Below are 11,777 nucleotides of genomic sequence, written 5' to 3'. Positions count from 1 at the left end.
TACTAGTTTTGACGGATACGAACCCGCCGGTTACGTGGTTTTTCGCATTCCTCGGTGGTTCTTATCCTCCGTCCGACCTCGTTACGCGCTAGACGTGCTCCTAATGGGCAAAATCGAGGCCGGCCCATGGCGTGCGCGGCGCTTGCGACAAAAATCTAGCTCATTTCTCTTCCTTAATTGGAAAAAAAAATGGTCGTAGGGTTTTAAATCCACGCGAAAATAATTCTCGTAGTGCCATTAAGGTGCTAACCGACGTTTCCGGTGTACTGTACGTCACTTCCGTTTAGCGTCACGTTGGATTTACAGTAGTACCTGCTCTATTTTTTTTTTTTTTCAATTTAAGAGGAATTAAATTTATATTTTAAACATGTTTTTTAAAGTACGATTAAAATTTTTTTTATTCCTAAAGATTTTAAACACTTATTTTAAATTAATTTTATAAATGATTGATTATAATGGATTTATCTCGTCGAAGATAAATTTAATTATTATTTTTTTTTCGGTAGAAAATCAAACTTGGAAATTTCTTTATCGTTTTTTTCCCTCTCTTCTTATTTTTTTTTAAATCTCCTCATTAAAGCGTTAATTTAGAAGCGATACCGTTGAACAGATAGGCATTTAGATGACACACAATTCTGATCTGATCGTTCTCGTTCCCTTCCTCCCCTTTTCTGATTGTGAACTGGCCTCGTAATTTATTTATTTCTGTATTTATTACTTAGAAAGTCGCAAGTTTCTCTCTCTCTCTCAGTAATACGGCAAACACGCTCGTAAATACCCTCGTTGTTTATTTTTTTAAATACTTTATTCGCGTAATTACACGAACAAAGTCGGCGCTTACGTCATACTTTTCGATCTGTGACGTTAATTTCGTCACCTGTGAGCTCACAACGGAAGTTTTCAATGATCGCGTTGTACTGTACTTTCGCTCCCCCTCTCTTATGTCTCGTTTTATTAACTTAAGTCACACCTCACGAAGCGTTTTTTTTTTTTTTTTGCTCTATCACATTTAAAACGCGAAAATAAGTCACTGGTTAGTGTTTTAAAAGCGTGTTCGACACAGCTGTGACGATAATCGGAGTATAGTGCGCACTTGACATTTCGGTTTGCCTTTAGGGAGGGAGCGCTTAGCTGATCGAAGTCACTAAATGTAGGGGTTGTGACCTCCTCGCCTTCGGTGATGACGTGTGGTTGGTTTTCGTAGCGTTTACTGGATACGTTGAACCGACAAAATTGTATAATTCATGACCTACGTTGAAGAATTGATCGTAGTGCGTACTCAATGTCTCTCTCTCTCATCCAGACGTTAATGCGTGTGACATATGTCACGTTATCGACGGGAATGTGCTGTGTTTTTGTTAATTTAGCTTATTTCCTAACATTTATTTAGCTTTTATACATTTACTTACTGTTGAATTATGAAAAAAAAACCTTACAAATAAATCGATATTTTACTTAATTTTAATACAGTAATATTGTTTCTCGTGGATCTTCGACGCCCGTCACAGTCTCTTTACGTAGTAAGTACAGTTTTTTTTTATATTTTTCTTTGTTATATGATGTATAATTTTAAATTTCTTAATATATAAAGTGGTAATTAAATTTATTTAATATTTTATGTAGTAGTTTCTTTAATTTTTTTTTTAAAGCGAAATATTATTTACAAATGTGTTTGTGGTTACGTAACACCTTTTTAAATTTAATGTAAAAGTGTAACTTCCCTCGGCACTAACGGGGTTCGGCCAGGCCATAACGTGCCTAAAACCGTGGATGTGGCGGAACGATGGGGACGGGATCCAATTCGTATAGCCTGCGTTTCTTTATACAGCGAGAGTCTAGCGAAATGACGTCACGAACAGCGTTGGCCGTTTAGATACGGGTTTCAGAGAGTTTGCCGTAAAGCACTTCTCGAGTGCTGCGTAAAGAAACGCGGCCTATTCGGGCCAACCCTTCGTGAAAATTTCGGCTGACTTGAACTTGAGTTCTAGAGTGAGGGTTTACTGCTTTGGATATTTAACCATTTCATATAAAAGCATAATATCATCCCTGCCCCTCACCATCCAGTCACTCCGTTGTTGGTCTGGCCATTCCCACGATGAATGGATAAAATGCCCTCTTGGTACACAGTATGGAAAGAGGTTTAAAAAAAAAAAACAACCTGCAATCGTTCAAGCATATTTAACAAATTTATTAAGTTCAATGATAGTTCTGTGTTTGAATTATAAATATTTAAGCTTCCTGTATCTGTCATCATCTGTTATCTTGATTGACGTTGACAGTGCTTTAAAATATTTATTTTCATTTACTTGTGTGGAAGTTGTGCTAAATGAAATAGTTATTTTAATGTAAAATTTTAAACTTCTAACATTGAATGCCAAACATCAATAACTTAAACAAGCTTTTGTCTGTTGTAAAATTAATACTGATTTGAATTACAAAATTGATAAAAATGAACATTTTAAATGCATTTGTTACATACTTTTGAGGGAGTTTTTATTGTAGACATTTTGAAAGTGAAAATTCTTTAGTAATTTTGTAATAGTAAAATTCAGTTACAGTATAATGTAGATCAGCCAAAGATTTTATTACAGCTTGAAAGTCTTGAACATTCATCCAGTTTTGATTAATCTCCATTTTGTTTTTGAATTCTATTTGAACAGAATTTTCAAAGCAAAGTGAGTGCAACAGAATTAGTATAATTGAATAAATAAATAAAGAAATTAATCATAATAAAATAATATTTATTTAAGATTAATTAAATAAAGTTAATTGTTTATTATTATAAATTGCAATGATGTAGTCACATTTTGTTTATTTACACGAGTTTTTGAACGACGTTTGGTTCTTAAATGATAGAACTGTCTAACATAGAAACATTTTTTATTACAAGAAGTTCTCAGCTTAAATTTAATAGAAATGTTTGTTTGATAAGATGAATGATAGATTACAAAATTTCAGGTAAAAGAATAATTGCATTCTATTTGTTTGTTGAAATTTGTGTAACTATTAAAACATTGGAGATTACACATGTCTGCCAATGCATGTGATCCACATTATATGGCAACATGGCAGTCTGTGGTTTAATGCCTTGATAAATATCTGTTTTAAAAAATTCAAGGTTAATAAGTCATTAATTTGCTTTTAAAAAATAAGTAAAAGTAAGTAATTTGCTTTTAATTATATAGTGAATGTCCAAAATGATGTCTTCCATTTACATGAAGCTGATGGCCTGAAACAACAAAGAATTTCAAACCATTAACAGAACTGTTATGGATAACTTCTTTAAAATTTAAGTTCAGTTAATAAGTTGAATGAAAATAAAAATTGCCATACCTTTTCTGATGGCTTGAAATGATTAGAGTCAATGAAGGAGTTGTCATAAAAAGGTAAAAATCTACAGGAGCCAAATTGGGAGAGTAGGGTAGAGACAGGAATATGGTGTTTGGCAAGGTATTTTTATCAGAACCCAAGATTTTGCAGCTCAGTTCTAGACATTTCTTTCTGATTGATTTCCATAAAAGCAATGTATAGTATATTTCTCAACTGTGTGACCATCAGAGATGAACTGTGTGCACGCAACTCCCTTATCATAAATCTTCAGCAGATTTCTCTCCCTTTTTGATCTGTTCTTGCATACTACTATTGATGCAAAGAGGATGGTGACTTCTAAGTCAAAGCCTTTGTGGAACATACACAAAACATCATGTTTTATTAAGAGATCAGGAACTTTATCAACTGCATCATTTCTCTACAGATGGATTGTTTCGTCTGTTGTTCATCTGTCAGTATTCTTGAGACAATGTGCTGGTAGACAATACATTTTGAGATTGTTGTGAAGGAACTTGTGGACCTAACCATGGAAAATTTTTTTGTCACATCGTCAATTCTGTTCAAATTTGTTTGCCTCTAATTTATTCCCAAATCTGATCAATTAATTTTTCATTTCACATTGTGGCAAGTCTGCTTGGATGCAAGTTGTCTTCCACAGATTCCCTTACCTTCTTTAAACCTCATGTATTACTTGTAAACCCTGGCTTGTGACAGCTTTGTTATCACTGTATATTTACCTGAGCATTGTTGTAGCAAATATTGCCTAAGTATCATTAAAAATTTCCACAGTTTGTAATAAAATTTTGTTAATTTGTTGTTCCAATACAAAGAAGCATATGATCTCTGACAATCCAGAAACTTGGCACTGTGAACTTTATGCATGCATTACTTTAACACACAGTGTATGTGCATCATTGCTGGTTAGTGTCCGGTTGAACCTGTCAAGATGATGACCAAGGATTTAAACATACGTTTAGCGTACACAAGGAAACCCACAGTGTTCCGCCTTTTATTTAACATGAAGGATTAAACTGAGGATGCTAAAGCACCTGGAATTTATCGCATCCCATATCATTGCTGGATGTACAAGCATGCTGACTTGTTTACTTATTTAGCATGAAAAGGCATGATCTTGAATTCTTTGCAGTTGCTGAGAGATTTGGATATTATTCTTTATCTTTGATTATATCCTACAATATTTAAACATCTAAATTTTTATAAATTTGAACTTTCTGAAACTTCTACATTCATTCTAGATCACCCTGTTTTTGAGTGGGGGAAATTTAGAGATCAACATATAGTTAAAACTGCTGAATCTGCAAGGATATTTTTTAACATTTTGCTCTTTTCTAAACATTCTAGTAGTACTTTTTTGTTTCATATTACAGTTGAACCACAATTTGTCCAAGCCCTGATTAACCAAGGTTTCTCATATTTGAGGCAAACCTGTAAGTGAATTCTTGAAATTCATAAAAGCTTTGCCATGAATGTATCAAGCATGTAAATACTGTAGTACCTTTAACTTTGTACTAAGCAAGTGGTTTATTCTGAGATGACTTCAATTGTTTTTGCCCTGTGGGTTCTTTTTCAATGCTCATTATGGGTTTAGACATCCCACAGTGAGGGAGGCCAGGTGATGAAGACCAAAGCTTAACCTATCTGGAACAGACCACAGAGATGTGAAAAGTGATGCTGAGATGACTGCAGAACAATGTGGCAAAGAAAGGACGAACTGCTATAAAACAAAAATCTCTTAAGGGACTTTTTTAAAGAAAGTTTAAAACAATAACATGTGTTGCAAAATTATTTCTTTTATCGTTCAACTTCAATATGAAGCAAACCATTCATAAAATGTAACTACAGCGGGTGATCAGTTATCGAACATATTCCGTTCCAAGACCATGTTTGCTATTCGAATTGTTCGTTAACCAATTATCAATTTACCGTAGATTTTTGTGGAAGTTTGATTTTGTTCTGGAGACCCCAAATAATAAATAAATTATATACTTACTTGCTATGTTTACTTACATGTAATAACAAACTAAAAGCAATCTTTCTATTTTTTCGCAGATAGCATGTCTTTGTTTTTCAGATGTGATTTTCGTTACTCCTTTATCTGCTTGAGTCTTTTTGATTGTCTTTCTTAGCTAAAGACTACCTACTGTAGACCTGTTGAAGTCATCTGCCTACAATATCAGACATCTGCCCACCTTTATGTATGCTATTATCTCTTTCCTAGTTTTTATAGTGAACACAGTTCTTGACACCACTCTATTTAGGCCCCATAATATTATCAGTTTTTTAAATAAAAAGTTCAGAAAACCACTTACAAAAATTCAGAGAACAGAAATCAACTAGTGCAAAAAAGGTCGTGTATACAACTGTGAAAGTCTCGTTCCATAAACCATGTATAGATGTCATTAAAATATAGTTTTACAAATTTTAAACGCAGTGTTGCTTCTTGTTTGTTCTATCAGGTGTTCGAATAACAAACATGTGTTTTGTTGTCCGAACATAAAAATCTTTTGAGAAAGTGTTCGTTGTTTGATTTATTCGCAGTCCAAACTGTTTGTTAACCAATCACCTACTGTATAATAATATACATTTTTATTCTTAAAGCTTTCATATTTGTAATTTTTAATTTAAAATGGCTAAACCTTTCATTTTTGAGTTTTCAGTTATCCAACATGGCATCAGACTACATTACTTCAAAGAACTGGGATTCTTGTACATTGGCATAATTTTTACATAAAGCTGCTTTCACTAGTATTATAAAGAATAGAAAGATTAGAATATCTTTATGCTTGTTAATTTGTGAGTTTAACTCTTGGAAATAAGTTGAAATTGATTGAAAATTTTTATTCCTTTGCATTACCACAACCACCACCCACCCACTACTTATTATTTAGACAATTGTTGTCATTTTCATCATCACCATTCTCCAGTAATATTTTTTCTGTTGGTAAATTGTGAGTTTGAATATCACTGTTCATTCACATATTCCTGTTATCTTTACATTGTTCTCAATGGTTGTTTTCATGTAAGATTTTTCCATATTCATTTTAATTTAATCAAAGTAATGTCTACTTTATTCAAAACAGTACTAACTGATAAAAAGTAACTTTTTCTTACTTTTTAAAAGCGATTCTTGATTGTGATGGCAAAATAGTTTATGCAGCTTGTGAATTTCAGATACACAATCTCAGAGCATAATTAAACCTTTCAGCAGCCAGTTTCTTTTCTAAAGATGATATTTTCATTAAAATGCATTCCTGATAATGAACTTTAATGGTCTTTTTTTTTATTTCTTGGTCTATCTTATATTACTTTTCCGGCTGTTATGTATACATAACAATATTGGAATTATGTCTTCAGTTTTTTGCAAATTTCCACATTTTGAGAGTAAACAAGACGAAAAAATTCCACACGTGTGTTGGTGTCTATTTTGCTTAATATCTCAGGATGGGGTAAAGATTAAGAAATGAAATTTGGCATAGTGGCTTGTAATTTTGGTGGTTAAAGGTTGGGGTGGGGAGATAAAGGGGATCGTGTGTCATATCTCAAGAGGGGTAGGACTTAATAAAGCTTTTATTCATTATTAACATTTATACTTTATGGGAGAGAAATCACACTTAACCGATGTTAAAAACATGTATTTATTTAAAATTGTGATTTCTTTTAAAGACATACAGGCTTCGTCATCAGACAAAAATCGAACAAAAACTTTAAAACATATGTTGCATTTGTTCTATTCTTGTCTTTTTATAAAATTCAGTTAAGGCACGAGATTGGAATATTAAATATTCAATAAAAATTGGAACAGTAATAAAATTGTGATTCATGCGAAATTATCAACAAAAATAAAACTCCCAAATGAAGATCTTTAGAGAGTCTACAAAGTGAAATGCTTAAATAATTCCATCCGTATATACAGAATATTGTTGGTAGGGGGTATTACAGGGTGAAAGCGATGCAATATAAAGATTTTCCCATAAGAATAGCATTCTTTTGTCATAGCATGTCTCTCATATTACTTGGGAAAGGCTTTTGCAAAGCATATTACTTCTTTAATGCTTATTTTTAATTTTGTAACTAGCTCTGCATCCAATGCCAAGAAAGGCATAACTAAGGGTCTTTCCTCCATTCATACAAGCAAGTATCGATTTTATAAGATTGATGTGGTGTCTTTGTATCTGTTGATATCACATTTCGATGCAGTAATGCTTGCAAATGCCTTGTTTCTTAGGACTGGTCACTGTATACCTCAGGTATTAGATTTGAGGGAAGTGCTTTTTCTTATTACTGAAAACAATTATTTTCAATTTAACAGTGCTATTTACAAGCAAACTCATGGTGTACCTATGGCTCTATCCTCTCTGCTACTTTTGCAGAACTTATGAGGAATGTTGAGTTTTTAGTTTCCCATAAGCTATACACTACCCACTCGTGTGTATGATTCATTATGAGACTCATTATATAGATATCTTATGTTTCCTCAGTGTCATCTCAAGCAAGCATGTCTTCATAGACATGTTATCTATCTGTCCAACAACTAATTTTTGTTGAGCAAGAACAAGGTGGGGAGATACTCTATGAATGAGTAAGTCTAAAAAGAGTATCTGCTGGACTTGTTTTCTGTCCACCATGAGGCTGGTACATTAACACAAATTGTCCCTACCACCATCTTCCAGTCCTTGTGCTTCATAAATTCTGCTATCTTGACTCTTATACATAGTGTTCTTGGTTCTGTCCACCTAAATATATGTTAACAAAGAAATGCAAACTATATCATATGCAGTATTCAGGGCATGATATTCCTCAGCAGAATTTAAGTATCTCATTATTGTGTCAAAAAGTTGATATATCTTCAGACATTTCTTCCAATAAACAAGATTTCATCATTGTTCATCTGCTAAATCCTTTTGTGGGCTCTTTATCGTTATGCATAGCATGTGTCTTTAGAACTCAAGGTTTCATTTTACCAATTGATCCTCAGCCCACCTTAAGCAGATTGTTATGTAATGATAGGGACAGTGTTACTGTATATGAAAAATCTAGAGTTTATGCAATTCTGCTGTGGTAGCTGGTTTCAGGAACATTATTATAATGTAGTACATTACATTGGAGCCACATCTTGAATGTTGCAAGTTCGCGTAGCAGAACATCAAGAGGATATTGCTAATAGTAAACTAACTCACAACTGAGCTTTTCAAACATGACTATGTGCCCTTTGACTAACCCTAGATTACTGAGACAGTGCTATGACAAAAGAATGCTATTCTTATGGAAAAATCTTTATATCGCATTACTTTCACCCTGTAATACCCTACCATCGACATTCTGTATTTATGGATAGAATTGTTTTTAAGCATTTCATTTTGTAGACGCTCTAAAGATTTTTGTTGATAATGTAAAGTATGGTAAACTTTATCATACTTTACATTTTTTTTTCTATGGGGGCAGTAGCCTAAAAGGAAAGATCGTCTTTGTGAGTTTTGTGATTTTATGAACTGTGGATGGCGGAAAACAACAGAAAGAAAGACTGAAGCAAAGTTTCATCTTTGTTAAAAGTTGTATTTATATTATATTTATTATATTATTAAATTATCATTGGCCATGTTAAATTCAATTTTTATTTTATTTAAAATGCTTATGTAAGTTATTTTTTCAAATAAAAACTCATAACAGCTGGGAAAGTTACACAGCTTGTTGCTAGATTTTTTTTGTTTATTTTATCTTAAGTGTGAAAATATATGAGCCGTTGATTTTCAAAGTGGAGCAAGCCCATTTTATGCTATTGCTAGCTACTTAATGGTTTGCATTTGAATAAGTTTAAAAATATTCGTACTCAGTAATAGACTTATTTTATTTTTTTTTTTGGTGTTATTTCATGTAAATTTAATATGCAATAATGGTTGTGTGTGTTAGAAAAAATATTCAGTGATAAGTTGCATGCATATAATTATATTTCTTAGTTTAGATCAGTGTTTCTCAACCTCTAACGAATCATCGCCCCCTTCAATAAAACAGTTTGTAGTATCGCCCCCTTCACTTCAAAATTCCGATGCCGAAGGCCAAGGCTAACGCCAAATTTGTACCGCATTCTATAGATTAGTGACTAGTATAATGTTATTTGTTTAATTATTGTACGATATAACGAATAAAATATCTAATTACTCTTAATATAATGTTTAGCTATATCGCCCAGAAAATTGTTTTTCGCCCCCAAAATATAAATTGTTGCTAATCGCCCCCTGAAAATGGAAAAACGCCCACATGGGGGCGATATCGCCCCCATTGAGAAACACTGGTTTAGATGATGCAGATTTTTAAAGTATTCGTGATGAATGGGTAGTACATAGGGAAATAAATCCATTATATCTTTATATTTTTCTTTAGAGTGGACTTGTCTCACTTCCAAAATCAACACACAATAAATATCATTGACGGTATAAATTATGAGTAACAAATTTATATTGATATTAAAAGATATTTATTGTGAATTGATTAAAAACATAAATTTTATATTAATTTGTAATAATAATCAGCTGTAACTATTTTTTTCACAAAATGGACTTGCCCCACTTTTAAAATCAATGGCTCATATCAACATATGAGCCATTGATTAAGCCTTTCAACCAAACTATTTATTAATTATGGGTGTATTTCTTTTCAAGCTTTCTCCTTGTGTATTGACTATTCACGTAGTTTTGTCTGCTTATAAAGGAAATTGAGGTCTACATGACATGGTAAAACTTTGTCAAGTTTAGTCAAAGTTTAGGGAATAAAAAAAAAGTCCAACCTTTAGATAAGTTTAACACTCAATTATTGTCTCTTTAAATTTCCCATTATCAAACTGTTTCTCAAATCTGTTTACAATTTTGTAATCATTCTGTATACAGTTTGTTTCTTCTGACTGTTGTCAAGGTATCACTTTGTCTCAATCAGAATGCTGATTGATAAAAGGGTGTTGATATGATCTTGTAATGGTGTGGTTTGTGTTTGGCACAGAGCCATAATTTATCTTAATTATCTATTCAGATGATCAGATCTATGAAAGGACGGAGGCTACATGGACAATAGGTTAGAATTAAAATTACTGAAATACCTTTATTTTTTATACAACAAAATTACAGGTGATGTCTGTTGACAATAAGGGCTGCTCCTTTATAATAAAAGTATAACAAAGCCCACTAAAATACAACAATCATTAAAGGTAATATACATGCAATAAAATACAAAATATTCAATGAAAATACAGTATAAAACTTTTTGCAATGACATTTATAACTAATAAAATAGAAGGTAAACTATATCTTCTATTGCTTTAGCTACTTAATGATAACGAAAAAAAAAAAACAGTTGTAACGTTGAGGTGGCAAAAAGACGTAGAGATACACAAAAGCTAATGATAAGATCATAATGGTAACGATATTAAAATTCCTATTCTGATCTCTGCACATCAGAGAACATGTTTTTGATATCTGGAGAAAGGTGCTATTTGAGATACAAGCATGTATTTACTACAATCCAGATACTGATGCATTTGACTGATAGTAAGACTTGTAGTGTAGCACTTGTGATCGAAAATTAAGGAATCAGTTTCAAATTGTACACTGGAGGTGGAAATAGATTAGAATTTTCAGAGATGCTTATTCTGAAAGTGATTGACAATCTTGGCCAAAAATGGACTGGAAAGGAATGAAATGAGAAGTCATAAATATAGCAACACTGGTGAAATCTTACAATAGTGTGTATAACAATATAATCTGTAGTCACTAGTAGGAGTTGCCATTACAAGCTACTTTACAGATCACGCTCTCTTACATCACCACTCATTTGTCAGGACGTCACTAGCATCTGTTGTCATTCACACAGACTATCACAGGCAATGAAGATGATAGCACACCTACAATACAGTTGCGTATGGTGTAAATTTCAAATACAGCAGTAAAAGCAAAACATTTTTGTACGGAGAGATTAAACTGAGATTACTGAGATATGAAAGGCATATTTCAATAAGCATCTTTAACCAAAGGCAACCAAGTGCCATAATTGACTTTTTTCCTAAGTAAATTCAAGCTTCCAGAACATGCATGTGGTAAATTTGGCAATTACAATGACACGTGATTGAGTTATTATAGTTGCCAAATCTATCATGTGATAAACAAACATGTTTCTCTTACTTTCTCATCAGTAGTCATGTACTCGGATATAACAGGAAAAATGTAAATGTCACTTGGTAGACTGTTGTTCTGACTCATGATTTATTGATTTATATTCATGTTTTATTACTGATTTTATTATGATACAGAAACATAAATATTAGGAATTCATTTTAATATAATAAAATAAATCAAATAAAGCAGTATATTTTTTAAATTTATTAAAATAAATCTTTTATCTTTGTACTTATTGTAAATTCTTCCTGATTCACTCTACATTTT

General features: G+C 32.4%; 1 protein-coding gene across 1 annotated transcript in view; it reads left to right on the top strand.

Annotated features, from left to right (window-relative positions):
- The first annotated feature begins 1,043 nt into the window (after window positions 1-1,043).
- The window catches only part of LOC111639946 (eukaryotic translation initiation factor 4 gamma 3-like), a 135,994-nt gene continuing 125,260 nt past the window's right edge, over window positions 1,044-11,777 (top strand). The window contains exon 1 of the mRNA XM_023385910.1: window positions 1,044-1,520. The gene's annotated coding sequence lies outside the window, so the exon portion shown is untranslated. The remainder of the gene's footprint in view (window positions 1,521-11,777) is intronic.

Source organism: Centruroides sculpturatus, unplaced genomic scaffold (genome assembly GCF_000671375.1).
Source record: "Centruroides sculpturatus isolate CEXI.00-Female unplaced genomic scaffold, Cexi_2.0 scaffold1427, whole genome shotgun sequence".
Classification (NCBI taxonomy): domain Eukaryota; kingdom Metazoa; phylum Arthropoda; class Arachnida; order Scorpiones; family Buthidae; genus Centruroides; species Centruroides sculpturatus.
The sequence above is the reverse complement of the archived record's forward strand: the minus strand, read 5'-3'. Positions and strand labels throughout refer to the sequence as shown.